The sequence below is a fragment of the Carlito syrichta genome, unplaced genomic scaffold (genome assembly GCF_000164805.1).
Source record: "Carlito syrichta isolate Samal-C Ts95f unplaced genomic scaffold, Tarsius_syrichta-2.0.1 Scaffold309275, whole genome shotgun sequence".
NCBI classification, from domain to species: Eukaryota; Metazoa; Chordata; class Mammalia; order Primates; family Tarsiidae; genus Carlito; species Carlito syrichta.
Genome location: NW_007253371.1, coordinates 1,959,916 through 1,975,272, shown reverse-complemented (window position 1 = coordinate 1,975,272; position 15,357 = coordinate 1,959,916). Strand labels below are relative to the sequence as shown.

Below are 15,357 nucleotides of genomic sequence, written 5' to 3'. Positions count from 1 at the left end.
TTCTTGAAATGACTCTAGCTTGGGACTGTGGCCTCTGGCGGAGGACTGTGGTGGCACTGGGTCCGCAAGTCCCATGCCGTTTCCCTCAAGTCACCCCTAGGGCTGATCTGTGACACAGTGCTCCCTTGTGGATGTGGTCAAAGTCTATACTGTTTGAAAATGGTCTTGTTCGTTGGTATGGTGTGTTTATGATTTGCACAGTATTTTACTCTGTGAAGAAATGTCATTATGTAAAGTTGTATATCTTCATATAAGGGGATTGATGTTTTTTGGAGAAAAGTGTTAAAAAGTGAACTTTGGCTGAGATTGGTGGCTCAGCCTGTAATCCCAGCACTTTGGGAGGCCGAGGTGAATGGATTGCCTGAGAATTGCGGGTTCGAGACCAGTCCATGCAATGTGACTTTCTTTGACCTCGTCTCTACAATAAATCAAGAAAAATTAGCCGGGCATGGTAGCGTGCGCCTGTAGTTCCAGCTACTTGGAAGGCTGAAGTGGAAGGATCACGAGCCCAGTTGGTCGATGCTGGGGTGTCCATGAATGTGCCACTGCACTCTAGCCTGGGCAACAGAGAGACTCCAACGCCCAAAAAAAAAAAAGTGAACTTTATGGTAAGTAAGTTTTATGCAAGCATGTAAAGAACTCCTGGTGTTGCTTTAAAATTTAGATTTTACAGGTATGCATTACTGATTTACAATTGGTTATTTTGATAATTAACTTATTAATAAACTTATTTCCTTTATAATCTGAAGTTATTCAATAAAATTTGTTAACTATTTTTATAAGAGAAGGGAAAACTCTTTTTAGAAGAAAATTTTGTTTTCATTATTGACCATTTTTACTGTCATTAACTCTGTAAATTCCAATAGATTTCTGTGGAAATCTCATATTTCAACCCATGAGAAAAAGGATTAAAACAAGTTTTCTTTCTTTAAAATCAGAAGCAGCATGTTAAAAGATTTTTATCTCTTTGGTTAACCAGGAGGTGCGAGTGTTGAAATTGGGTGCTGAATGTGACTTTCTTTGACAGCGGGTCTCTTTGCAATTCGTCATGGAGTCTGAAATTATCCACATTCATACACAGATTCTTTCTTTCTTTCACAAGTTTTGTCTTAACCGAATCTGCTCCTTTTCTGTGGTTCACCAGTGTGCTGAAAGCCACTTTTAGGCCTGAAAAGAAGAGGGGAAAGTGAAAGACCGGGTGGAGTTGTTCAGTAAGACAGTGAACTTGTTGTTTGCATACTTGCGTGAATGAACAGCACGCATCCAATTGCTCAGGACCGGTTTCTTTGCACTTGTATCTGTAGCTGGCTTCTGTAGTATTCGTCTCGAAAGTGTTGCTGATTGAAAAGTAAAGATCTCTACTGCAATGAGGGCTTGTCCAAAGCAGCTCCCCTTTTTGCAGATCACTGTTGTTTGGACCTGCATGCTGGAGAAAATTTAGTTTCCGCAGGCTTACTGACGTACAGCTGAGTAGGTCAGTCTGCTGCAGAGCTAACATCTGTGACTTTATAATTCTCTTGTGCCCTTGGGTAGTTCAGAAGGCTGGAAATTTCCTGTCAGATTATCCCCTACACGTATAAAGCTTTATTTAGGGAAAAATGAGTACAACTCGGACTATAGGAAGTTTACTTAATTAGTTTATTGCTCTTTGCAATCTCCTCCCTGACACAGGGCTATTCTTTGTATTAAAAAGAAATTAATGGCCTGTTAATCTCAGCACTTGGGGGTGGAAGTGGGAGAATTGCTTGCACCCAGAAGTTCAAGGCCAGCCTGGACAATGTAGCAAGACCTTGTCTCTAGGAAAAATTTTAAAATGAGCTGGGTATGGTGGTGCCTATAGTCTCAGTCTCTATTGAGGCAGAAAGATCACCTGAGCCCAGGAGGCCTGAGGCTGTGGTGAGCCGTGATCACACTACTGTGCTCCAGCCTGGACAACAGAGCTAGATTCCAACTCAAAGAAAAAAAGAGAGAAAGAAGGAAATGACTAGAGTTAACATTGGTGTTAGGAAAGATCATTAATCTGCTTGATGACCACGTAACTGAAGTGACTTACCGGTTTTGTTGGCTTTTTGTCTTTTTGTTTGTAAAGCAGAAGAATTGTACCAGATCATTTTTTTAAAATTTGTTTTTCTTTAAGAAAAAAAATTTAACATTTTTTGAAATGAATTGTAAATGCTCCCCTAAAAGCAGAGATAAAAACAGAGCTCCATTGAATGAAAAGTTGGGGGAGTCCCTACAAGGAAAACTTTTCTCTTTTTAAAGTATAAAGTATTTATCAGACTCAAGTCTCTTTTGGAAAGGGGTGGGTTAGATCAATTTAATAAATATTTCTCATTAGGTTCCTAAGAGATACTCTTAGTGGTAAAAACCTATAGGAATTGACCAAAATGGAAGAAAACAAGGTTTTGTTTCTTTTTTTTCATGCTTGATTATGGTGCAGTATATTTGGAAACTAGACTAAAATATGACTTTACCCACTTGGAAGTGTTTTCAGCTTAATAGCCAAGACGTTTTAGTTAAAGCACCGAATGTTGGAATGGCATAAAAGTAAAGAAGAAATCTGCCCTTAAAAAAGTACAAAGCCCAAATTTTTCATTGTTGATTAGCACTAAACATTTTCATTAGAATCTGGCCGTACAGTGTAACAGTTATTGAATTCAGTATATACTCATAAATCAACATTGAGCAATTATCTAAAAGGTCTAATTTGTGTGCCTGGTCTAGGCTCGGTCTCTGGGGCTACACAGATCAATGGCATGTAGTCCCACCCTTAAATAATTTCTCCCTGTTCCATCTGAGTTAAGAACAGCTTAATTTACTGGAAAGAACTCAGCAAGTTAAAAGGCTAGGAACACCTCCGTTTGCCATTTTCTTCTAGGGATTTGATTCCGTTGCCTGCCCAAGTCAAGCGAAAGGGTTGTGCAGTCTTGTGAGGCTCATTCCAGAAGAGTCATTGAGGAGGTGTGGAGCCTGTTGCCACTGGTTATTTGAAGGCAGTCTGTATTGTTGCTCCCTATGAATGATATGTACCCTTTGTTTTACCTCCTAGTTTTAAATTTTATTTTTCTGGCTCTGTTGTGCTGATTGGCCTTTCTGGAGTCTCTGAAAAGTCAGTCATTAGCCGTTGTTAAGTAAGCCCTGCTGGCATTCCAACCTGGAACAGGGTGAAAGGAGTTGACTAGAGCAAAGGCTTCCACTGCCACTCAGTAGCCTGCAAGGGCTGGGATGGTCCTTCCTGTCTCTGAAGCCATTGCCTCACGTGGCCTTTCTCCCGTGCGGCCCACGGTTTCAGTCAGATTGCTTCAGACATACTGTCTAAAACTGGTGAAACTGTTTAGCTGTTGCAATCTGGTGCAGTAATGGGATAAATTGCATTTTAACTTTATTACTGTAGATTGTTGAAGTTGATATATTTGTGTTTTCTAATGGTTTGACCATAGTTCTATATTTATTTATTTAATTTATTGAGTTGGAGTCTCACTCCGTCGCCCGTGCTGGAGTGTAGTGGCATGTTCATGGCCACCCCAGCATCGACCTGCTGGACTCTGGCAATCCTTCTACCTCAGCATTCCAAGTAGCTGGAACTACAGGCGCATGCTACTGCGCCCAGCCAGTTTTTAATTTAGTGTAGAGATGAGGTCTCGCCAAGTCGTCCGGGCTGGTCTTGAACCCGTGGGCTCAGACAATCCATTCCCAAAGTTCTGGGATTACAGGCTGAGCCACCAAGCCCAGCTCATAGTTCTATATTTAAGTAAATTCAGTGTTTGTTTATAATCTTTTTCTTTGGGCCTATTGTGGTGTTCTTTATTTTGAACCTTTTATTTGGCAGAATTTTGACAAGTGACTTTTTTCCCCTAAGTTTTTAAGTGAGATTTTTACATATGTACAGAAAAATGCACAAATAAGTGTGGAATCTGAACTTTACAAAGTGCATTTAGGCATCACTCATGTCAAGATATGGGTCATTATCCATTTTGGAGGAAATGTATAATAATGACTTCATATAGCATGTACTCTTTTGTGTCTTTCATTTGGTGGTATGTCTTGAGTTTTCATGCTGTTGCAGGTAGCATAAGTATTGCTTTTCTATATGACTATATCGTAATATATTTATCCCTTCTAGTATTGATGGACATTTTGTTCCTGTTTTTGATGATTGTGATAATGCTGTTAAGAACATCGTTATAATTTCTTTTGAGAAATTCAGGCTGGATCGATACATAGTGGAGCTGCTGAGGGTTAGGGTTTACTTACCTTCAGCTTCAGTAGATATTGCTGGTCAGTTTTACACAGCTGCTATCTCAGTTCACATTCTTACCAGCAGCGTAAGGGAGATCCAGTTGCTCGCTGACACTAGCTATTGCATTATGTATATACTCCTGCCTATTTTGCTGGATGTGTGCCTAATTTTTTATGGTTTTAATTTAATCTCCTGAAGAATATTGATTTTGAACGTTTTTGTGTGCCTACTGGCCTTTACTGTTCTTTTTTTGTGAAGTGCATTTCAAATCTTTTGCTCACTAAAAACAAATTGGGTTGTCAGCTTTCTTTTGATTTGTCAGAGTTGAAAACTTTGTTTGTATGGCATGTGTGTATTGCACATATTATCTTCCAGTTGATGGCTTGTCTTTTTACTCTCTCAATAATCAGAGGTTCATCATTTCAGTGAAGCTCAATTTATCAGTCTTTGTTTATGGTTAGTGCTTTTTATATTCTGTGTAGAAAAATTTTGTCTACCTCAGGATCATGAAGGTATTATGGTATTTCCAGCTTTTGTTTTCCTCCTGTCTGTACCTACTTTATCTGCATTGGGCTCTCAGGTAACCTGTGTTTTTGAACCTGTTTCTGTATACCCTACTCCATTTAACTGGCCTTATCTCTGTGCCAGTGCCACCCTGTTTGAACTACTGGTTTTATAATGATAGCTGATAGTGTCAGTCCTCCAACTTTGTTCTTTTTCTTTAAGGGTGTCTTTGCTGTCCTTGACCCTTTGAATTTACATATAAATTTTAGTTAGCTTATTCATTTCCACAGAAATACTTCTGGGAATTTGGAGATTGCGTTGCTTCTGGAGATCAATCTGGAGATTACTGACAGTATTACAGTATCTTCTTGTCTTTCATGAACATAGTATATGCCTGTGTTTACTTAGATGTTTTATCTCAGCTATGTGTGTAGTGTTCTGTGTCAATAGAGATCACACACAACTTGCATGTCGACTTTCTTCTAACTGCTTAGTTCCATATTTCTTTTACATCTTCTGTGAATATCCAAAACCTTTCCTTCATGTCATTTGTTGTCAGCTGTCTGCTCTTTTTTCGCTGTGTCTAATATATATAATTTCTATAATAGCTGTTTTGTTTAGCTGTGCAGTTTCCTTGTTGTCTTTTTCTTTTTAAAAAATCATTTCCTCAGTTTTTTTTTTTTTAAATCAATATTTTTTATTATGGCTTTGTGGGGTACAGTTAAGGGTTAGGTGTACAATTACGTTTCATTTAGGCACCCTGTTGGTAAGAGGTGTTTCCCCTTCCCCAGACAGGTGTTTGCTACTGTTAATCTCTCCTCAGTTTTAAAATGGATTTTTTGAGCCTGCGATCCATTTTATAAGACTGTATTCTTTTGAGGAGGACTGGTTTTTTTTGGAGGTGGAGTCACTTTGCTATCGTTTGCATGGTCTGAATAAGTCTTTCATTTCTCGTTTGTTTCCTAGCATCCTAACTTGGTTGGCATGCGTATTCCCTCCCTTTTATTCATGTTGAATGGGGACAACTTCACGTGGATTTGCTGAATTGCTCGTGAATCTGACTTTCCCATCTTGCAAGACCGTTTTTCTTTTCCTCCTAGTTTGGACGTGAGGGCTTGGGATTGTCATTTTGTTTGCCTGAAAGTGCATGTTTTGGGAGCATATCTGGTCAGCCGAAGGCTAGATTGTCCGTCGTTTTGCAGTGGTTGTTTCCATTCTCTTTCATTCTAGCCAGAAGAGTCGAAAACATGAGTCCTTCCCTTCTCCATGGCGTTCGCTCCTAAGGGCTCCTAGTTGTTTTCCCTTTTGCTATTTGTTCTGGCAGTTCCCTGTTTATTGTTGAAAATAATTAGTACTGAGTGATTTTGATTATTCTGCCCTTTTTCTCCAGACTTCTTCCCAGCCTGGGAAGAAACAAAATCGTAGGTCATGCTTTTGGTGAGTCACTGTGGGAGTAGAGAGGGATTTTTTGATTTTTTTTTTTTTTAATCCCCAACTTCCTTACATCTTATTGGGGGTTATTGGTGATGCATTTTGGAATGGTGTTCACTCACGCTCTTGAATTGTCTAACAAACTTCTTGGTCATACTCTTCAGATGTTAGGGTATAATGCTGTGCCACTTCTGTCTGCTAGTAAGGTGTTTCTTAATTGTTATTCTGGGCTCATTTCTTCAGATTTTAGGTGGAGGGAAGTTGTGAACTCTTAGCTCCAAATGTCCCCACTCTTAATTTTCAACATATTTTAGCTTGTTTGTTTGTGTGAACAGTCAGAGTTAATCAGAATTGATATCCGCTTCTCACAGAGGAAACTGAGCATGGCTTTGCTCTTACCTTCTCAGCTCCCCCACAAACCACCCCCCATATTATATTAGTCTGGAGACTTTTGTTCTAGTATTTCAATCTTTCTTTTTTTTTGGTACACTATGTATGTTTCATTAGCTATTTAGAGTTAAATCGTGAGTATAACTGATATTTTTGTTACCATCTTTTCTTGTTACCCATGTCCTTTTTCTTGGATTTAGTTTTCAGTATATATGCTCAAGTAATTTTTCTAAAGAGAGCTTATGAATGGTAAACTTTTGAATTTTGAAAAGTCCAAAAATGTCTCTATTTTGCTGTAGTAGAAGAGTAGTGTGGCTGCATAGAGTTCTTAATTTGAAGACATTGCTTTGGTGTCTTCTAGCATCGAATTTTCCTGATGTTAGATTTCTATTTTTTTTTTTTTCCACTCTTGCTTTGAGGCTTTTTGCTTTTCTCTTTGTCCCGGCATTCTGCAGTTCACCACCTGTGTGTGAATGTTCTGTTTTGTTTTTAAATCTTATTTATCTTTCTTGATCAGTTGATGTACCCTTTTCATCTGAAGACTTAACGCCCATCTTCAGCTCTTGAGAAATGCATCTTCTGCGTATGTACTTTCTTCTTTTCATTTCTGTTCTCCCTCCTGGTGCTCCTGGGGCAGGAATCTGGGAACCCAGCTTGCTTCTCTTCTAACTCTTCTATCCGATTTTCTGTCTTTAACTCTGTTCTGGGTGCATCTACGGGCTTCTTTCTAGCTCACTTGTTTAATCTGTTCTGGGTTTTGGTGATATTTTAAGGGTTCTGGTTATTTTCTTTATATGCCAGCATATTCTTGTTCTATTGATGTGATTAGACTCTTAAATCCTTGAGAATAGTCATTATGATGATTTTTTTGTGTTGACTCTTGGTGTAGAGATTAGTTCTTCTGTTTGACGTCAGTGTTTTTCTTTTTTGATTCTGTGATTTTCCTTAGATTTTGTCAGTGTTTATTATCTCTTCATATTTTTTGCTGATTTACTAAATTTTAATAGTGTGTTCCTCAGTCCAAATTGTAATGCCTGTTTTCCTGTTAGTTTAATTGCGCTTTCTATTACAGAAGCCTCCTGCTAGTGACTTTGGGGATGAGTGAGACCTGTGGCTAGAGAGCTTGTTTCCTGGGTGTCAGGCCTCCCTGTGTCTCCAGTTTCTTTGTCTGATCTGGGAGGGCTCTTTAACACAAGTACCTCAGGTCTTTGCAGGATTTATTGAGAGGACAGAAAGGCTCCCACAGTGGGAGGGGTCCCGAAGGGGTTGCCCACCTCAGGTCATCTTAATGCATATGCGTGTGAGGCTCTTGGTAGCATCCTGGATTGCTTATTAGAATCACCTGGGAGCTTATAAATATTCTACTACCTGGGTTGCACCCCAGACCTATAGGGATAGGGTCCAGACCTTAGGATTTTTTAAAAGCTTCCTAGGTAAGTTCACTGTGTAGACATAGTTGAGAACCACTGCAAATCAGTGGCTGAATTCTAGCTTCCTTGTAGAAAACAGCACTCTTGCAAATCGGCATAGCAGGTATGGGCATTTTAGACTTTAAGTGGTAGCATTTATCAGCCCCATGACATGGTTTTGTGTATGTGGACAGTGTTACACACATGCTGTGTTTTGATCTTTCTGTATATAAGTACCTTACCATCAGAGATATAGAAGGAAGTTTGATGTCATAAATGTTTTGAATGGTGCCCATCAGAATTTAAGTAACAAAAGGACATGCTTATAAGATGTGCTCAAAATTGAGATCTCAAAACGCAATGTTAGATTAATTTTCCTTTGATACCATGGACAGTTCTTAGGAAATGTTAAACATTTCTTTGTATTTCTTTTTAATAAGGGATGATTTTTTAAGAAAATCTTATTTAGAAATAATGTTAGCTGGGCTCACGCCTATAATCCCAGCACTCTGGGAGCCTGAGACGAGAGGATTGCCTAGCCCACGGGTTTGAGTCCAGCCTGGGCAACATGACGAGACCTCGTCTTTACAATAAATCAAAAAATTAGCCGGGTATGGTGGCACATGCCTGTGGTTTCAGCTACTTGGAAGGTTGAGATGGAAGAATTGGCTGAGCCCAGCAGGTCGAGGCTGCGGTGGCCATGAGGGTGCCACTCTGCACTCCAAACTGGACAACAGAGTGAGACTCTGTCTCAAAAAAACAAACGAGAAACAATGTTATCTATCTTGCTTGTAAGATTGTTGTGAGGATTATAAGAGATACATAGAGAGTGCTTAGAACAGTGGCAGGCACAGAGTAAGTGACCAGTAAATGCTAACTGCAATATTATTATCAGTGCTGTTATTTCATTCACTGTTTAGGTTTTCTTGTCTTTCTGGTTTCTTGATGGCAAGAAAATAGCAAGGAATGTTTTCATTTGAATCTGTAAAGCACCCTCTTGAAATAAGATCTTATATTCTTAAAAGTTCAGTTTATGAAACAGAATATTAGGCACATATGACTGGAGACTGGCTTATATTTCACTTGGTTGTATGTATGTGTTAAAAGAGATTGTTTTTAATAGTAAGTGATTGTGTGTTGGTAAAAGTTGATTCAGCAGTGAGAAATAAGAAGGTAATTACTGTGAAATAAAGACTCTAAAATGTAGCTCCATAACTTGCTTATGTTAAAAACATATCAAGTTAATGAGTTTGTAGTTAACTTTTTTCCTGAAGCTGCTGCCACTGAAAGATCATGGGTAGTTGACATGAAGCAAAGGACGCCTGGCCACCAAAGAATCATATGTGTGCTACTTAGCTGTTTTGTGGACATAGGTGTAATGAAGGGACATCAGGTGGTCTGTTTTACATAGAAACTATAATGTAGTCTGATTTTTTTTTAAATAATACACTTGTTTATGTATAGCTTCAGATTAGTTAACTCCCCACCAGAATAACACGGTTTGGTTTTCACTAAAGTGTTTATCTTTATAAATATTTACCTCCTTAGTTTACGGTATTATAGCTTTCAAAATATTATATTTTTAATTCTTCTTTTGAAAATTCCCCAGGGGACTTGATCGTGCTCAGGACTGGTAGTAGGATATCACCCTTTTAAACTTTAGGTGATCACTGAGCAGTTATGTAGTACTGTATATTCTTTCAGAACTTTTCAATGATTTTACATATACTTTGCAGCATCCATGTGAGATAACGTCTGTTCACAAATGAGGAAGCTGAAACTCAGAAGAGGCTAGGTGACTTGTCCAGGGCTGTGCAACCAATATTATGCATTTATGTGGCATGTTTTTCCTCTGAGAAGCTCAAGGCACTTAAAAATCTCCTAGCAATTTTAGGCATACAATATTAAAGATAATTAAAGCATAACTAGCCACTCATTTGCCTTTCCCCGTAAATTGTCCTTGAAACATCTTAACTTTGCTAAAAGTTTTTGACATTAATGGTGTAAATCATGGAACCCTCAGAGGAAACTTGAGTGAAGAGGTGTCATATTGATTCTAACATAGAAGAGAACAGTACACTGACATATGAGTCTTTAGACCTTAGTCCATCAAATCTCTGGAAACATCTTTCAGCTTAAGTGACTACAGATTTGATCATGTTGAAGTTTCATGATCCTTGTTATATGAATCACGTTAGAATCCCAAAAGCCCCTTGTTGCCAACAAGTTGGAAGTTGGATTTACTGTTTTCAAAAATGCCTTTGGGAGACCTTTCTAGATTGTGATTGCTATTACTATACGAAATTTTGATGAGGGTTAAGTTCTTATGCATGTGTCCCTTTGTAGGTCATATGGTCAAGGTTTGGCTTGTTTCTCAGCTCATTCACTCAGTAATTCAGTGTTTTTCTAGGATGAATGAATGACAGTAGGGCTTTAAAGTAGCTTTCTGCAGTTCCTGGGTAGATGAAACTGAAAGGACATACGTATGCTCTAAAATAAGCAAGTGTATATTGTACCTGCTTTGTGAAAGCAGTGCTTTTGCTAAAACAAAGTGTTGCCCGTAGAGCAAGCAGCCAGTCCTGATAGCCAGCCGGATAAAGTTGGGCCTTTTCATGTATTCATTCTAGCAGAGTCTAACATTGCATCAGTTTTTTTTTGGTACATTCATACAAATTAGCAGTAATTTTGGGTGTACCATTTTCAGAGAATGACAATAATTTTTAATTATTCATGGTATTGTAAGTGTTGGATAGCTTGAACCTAGTGAATAACATAGATATTGTAAATTTTATGTTCACCATGTATTATTATTATTATTTCTTATTTATTTATTTTTTTTGTGGAGTCTAGATCTTGCTGTGTTGCCTAGGCTGGTCTTGAACTCCTGGGCTCAAGCAGTCCTCTTGCCTCAGCCTCCTAAAGTGCTAGAATTAAACAGGTATGAGCCACCATGCCTGGCTATGTATTTAAACATTTTCATTTGCTGAACTCTTCCCCCTAGACCTGTTAATAATCAGCATGATTGTTTGAGTTGTACTTCCCCTTCCTACCTCCAGAGTAGATAACTAAAGTATTGGCAAGCGAGATCTACGCTTAAACAAATAGACAACAACAACAAAATAAAATGAAGGGTTGGCAGTGAAGTTGTGCGTGTGTTATAGTTACATATGGACTGCTACCTGATAGAGTGAGTGAGTGTCCATGTAAGAGGGATTACAGTAGGCACTAATTTAAGAACACTCATGGGGCATTGAGAGGATTTCTTACAGGGCTACGTCAAGAAAAACAGCTGTCGAAATCAAGTGTGTTGTCTATGTCTAAGGTTTTTATAAAAGCAGACATTTCTCTTTTGCTTTAATCTATTTTATAGTGTCTTTTTTTCAGCTTGAGAAAGAAGCCTGTAACAGTGCCAGGCACACAGTAGGCGCCACTAAGTATGTGGTGGTGATCTTCACCTCCGTTCCGGTGTAGGTCAATGCTGTTGTGGAAGAAGATAGCAGTATCCATTATTCTTATTACAGTCTTCATCACTGAAACCCATTTAAAACAATAAATCACTCTAACGCATTCTAGCAGAATATTTTTAGGTTATTCTTCAAATTCGTCTGTCGCTTTTTAAGCCATGCATTCATTTCCTAGCTCGTTTCCCATCTTTTCATTTCTTCTCCTTTTAATTATATCTGACCCTTTCCTGCATTTTCTTAAAACGTGCGTAATTACTTAATGTCCGTTCAGATATTGCAATGTTTGAGGGACTTGAGTGGAGCTCAGATATGAAGTGATCTCTTTATGATTGCAATAATATTTGCCTAGTCGCTCTACAGGTGCAGACCCATAGACATGTGTAAAGTACCGTGCTGAACTCACTGAGGGTCAGGAAAATGGGGAAAGCCATCGTCCTTGCCCTCGGGGCGTAGTCGGAGAGGAAGGGAGAAGGCTTTGTGGAAACAGTCTACACAGAGCACACTGTGTGTGCTGTAGCTCTTCAGAAAACAGTGCATTGAAATCCGAACACCACAACTGTGTTCTCAGTGTGAGGAAACTGCTGCTTCATCCTGAAACGTCGCTTAGAGAGGCAGCGTAGTCCTGTGGAAAGGAGACTGTCGGAGGAATGAAGAGCTCTGAGTTCTAGTCTTTTCACTGCCACTAGCTGAGAAATTCAAATTCCCTTCGCCTTTCTTCCATACCCAGCTTCAGTTTTTCTCTGTCTCTACAGTGGATTTTAACTAAATCCATCGCTTGTGTAAATATTGTGGTATAATACATGTGTTTGCTTTGCCTTCTTGGAAGATGTGCCCTGTCTTTTGTTTGTTTGAGTTGCTATTGACTATTATTCTATTTTTAATTACTATTAAGGAACGTAATAAATAATGATGTATGTGGAAAGGAGACTGTCGGAGGAATGAAGAGCTCTGAGTTCTAGTCTTTTCACTGCCACTAGCTGAGAAATTCAAATTCCCTTCGCCTTTCTTCCATACCCAGCTTCAGTTTTTCTCTGTCTCTACAGTGGATTTTAACTAAATCCATCGCTTGTGTAAATATTGTGGTATAATACATGTGTTTGCTTTGCCTTCTTGGAAGATGTGCCCTGTCTTTTGTTTGTTTGAGTTGCTATTGACTATTATTCTATTTTTAATTACTATTAAGGAACGTAATAATGATGTATAAGTTGTATACATTTTCATGGTGACTTCAAGTGGCCTTTGATAAATGAGATTAACTGATCAGTGCAGTCATGTGTTTGTATTTGGAGTTCTTTGTTCTTTGACACGTGTGCAATACCAAACATTTTAAAGCTATATGCTACATATTCTGAGTTTCTGAAATAAACATGTAGGCTTTTGTCATCAGGGATGGGCAAAACCCTGACAACACGGCCTGAGTATTCACCTCCTTTGACGACAACTGGGAGTCTCCGAGGCTTTTCTCAGGGCGCTGTTGTGAAAGCTTCTGGAGGTGACCTCGGATGCGTGACTCGAGGAGCAAGGAATTGGTGTCTGGTTTTGGCCTCTGAAGATTTTTGCTCTTTTTTCTGTGGAAACGGCTTGAAGTCTCTAACCAGTCTCCAGTCAGTGTTTTAGACTCTTAGTAAATGATCAACTCGAATGCATCCAGCCTATCGGTCTTCCTGCTTCTAAATTGGAAGAGAGAAGCTGCTAAGGAGCTAAGTCTCAGACTAGCATATCCGAGCACTTCCAACATGTAGTATGTAGTATGCTGTATCCTCTACTAACACCCTTTGAAACAAACCTCATTTGAAGATATTCTAGCTGTGTTAAATTAAAAGAAACCTCTCCTCTAAGTTTATTTCGTAAGTTATTCTTGTGTGTTGTGTAATATTTTGGTTCTGTTTATAAACACAAAGGCACCTGTGAGACCTGGTATAGAATGTGACAAAATCAAGATTAGCACAGTCACTTTGTGAAGCTGTTTTTTCTGCTTAAAGGGAACTAAAGTATGCACTCTCTGAAGCCCAAGGATGTTGATAAATAACAAAATGAAGCATTTGGAATGCTCAGAAGGAAGAAGCTGGCAGCAAGCGATTTGAAATTTTACCCATTGCCTTTTAAAATGAATAACGTACTTCGATACCATTAAACTTGAAGAGTTTTATTTTGGTTTTTTAATTGGTGGTCTGTAGACCACTGGCCCTTTCTCGCCAGTCTCTATGTTTTGCCCGAAAAGTTGGACAGAAGGTACCTGGCTGAAGTGTGGATCATCAGTGCAACTCTGTGCTTACCTCATGCACACTGCGTAAGGCCCAGGTGCTCCTTTTGTTGGGTGAATACTGTCTGATTTTCATTCGTGTATAATTTACCTGCATGGAGATGAAGAAAGCTTCTTTTTCTTAAATAAGCTTGAAAAGAAGATGAATGCACTAGGTTCTTGGGGAGAATGCATCGGATAGATGGCTCCCTTCATAATGGGCAGTTAAAAATCTGCCCTCCAGAAAGTGGAAGATGCATTCTCTACTGTATGGAAAGCAATATAGTACTGAAATATTCCTCCTTAATTTTGGTCCGAACGAGCAAAAGTGTCTGTGTTTATTCCTGCCTAATGCATCACAAATCTGCTGACATGCTAACCTTGGAGTCTTGGCTGGCGTTAATCAGGCCTGTGCACCGGCAGGAAGGAATGCTCCTAATGCACTCCATCAGTGCGGTTTGCATATGGAAGTTCTCACAGGGGAGCTGCCCTGTGCCAGCTGAGGGTTACCTGCCCACTGCAGTTATTGTGTGTAATTATCGAACCAATCTGTTGAGCCCAGCAGGGTTTAGATGGTAATCATGAAGCAACACTTTGGAGAAGAAAGATGTAAGGCACTCTCTCCTTCTCTCATCAGCTGTGTGAAGTTACGGCCACTCATCCAGCTTTTTTCAGAAGCAGCGCCTCCATCTACAGATCGGCTAAACGAACGCCTTTTGAAGTTTCTTAAGGTTTGGGCAAGCTGTTATTTCCGTATATGTGAAGGAGTTCCTTTAGGAACGTGGTGGACACCTCCAAGTTCTGATCTTTCCACAGCCACCCTAAGAATGTTTGGCAACACTGGGACTAATTGTAATACATAGATAATAACAGTTCTGACCATCTGGAGGTTTTAAGATAATGTGGCTTGAATAGAGTTCAGCTTTCCCATGTTCTCGTTTGGAACAAAACCCACGGTTGCCATTAGAAAAAAGAACAGTGTGCTGTCAGCAGGTATTATCCTCTGTGCTAGCTATACACAAAATGGCCTGCAGCAAGGAACCTTCTCAGATGACGTTTAACTTATTATTAATTGTTAGAAAATATAAACGGGGACATTCTGTTACCTTGTGAATCTGTAATTTGGGGCATATCAGATGGTTTTCTAAATGATACAGGCTTATTTTAGGCAACTAGAGAAACTTTGAATTAAAATTTGATTTGTAACCATTTAAATTTGAAGCTACCTCAGATAATGGTATATGAAAAATGTGATTTTGTATCATTACTAGTATCCCTCCCTATTCATACCTACTGTAGAGGTGCTAAGGAATTTTAAAACTTTACACAAACTGGATATGTTAGAAAATGTTGTGATAGATGGCAATAAGATAGAGCCGAAGGAGCCTCTGGGAAGAGTGGATGATGGTAGAATATAAGGACTGATGACTAACTCCTAAGTGACATCCCACTGGAAAAATGGATTGGAAATAGGAAAGGCCCAAGAAGATGGTGGAAATCCAACGGCTTTTAAGATGTTAGGAGAGCTTTATTTTGGGAGATTTAAGGCTGTTCTTTTGCAGTGAAGTTGGTGGCCCTCTTAAACTCTGGAATAAGAAGTGGCATGCCAAAAGAAGAGCATGTGTTAGACGTTTGCCATTGTTGATTCATGAATGGAATGTTACTATAATGTTATAT

General features: G+C 39.1%; 1 protein-coding gene across 5 annotated transcripts in view; it reads left to right on the top strand.

Annotated features, from left to right (window-relative positions):
* The window catches only part of VRK1 (vaccinia related kinase 1), a 49,932-nt gene that overhangs the window by 27,649 nt on the left and 6,926 nt on the right, over positions 1-15,357 (top strand). The window lies entirely within an intron of this gene.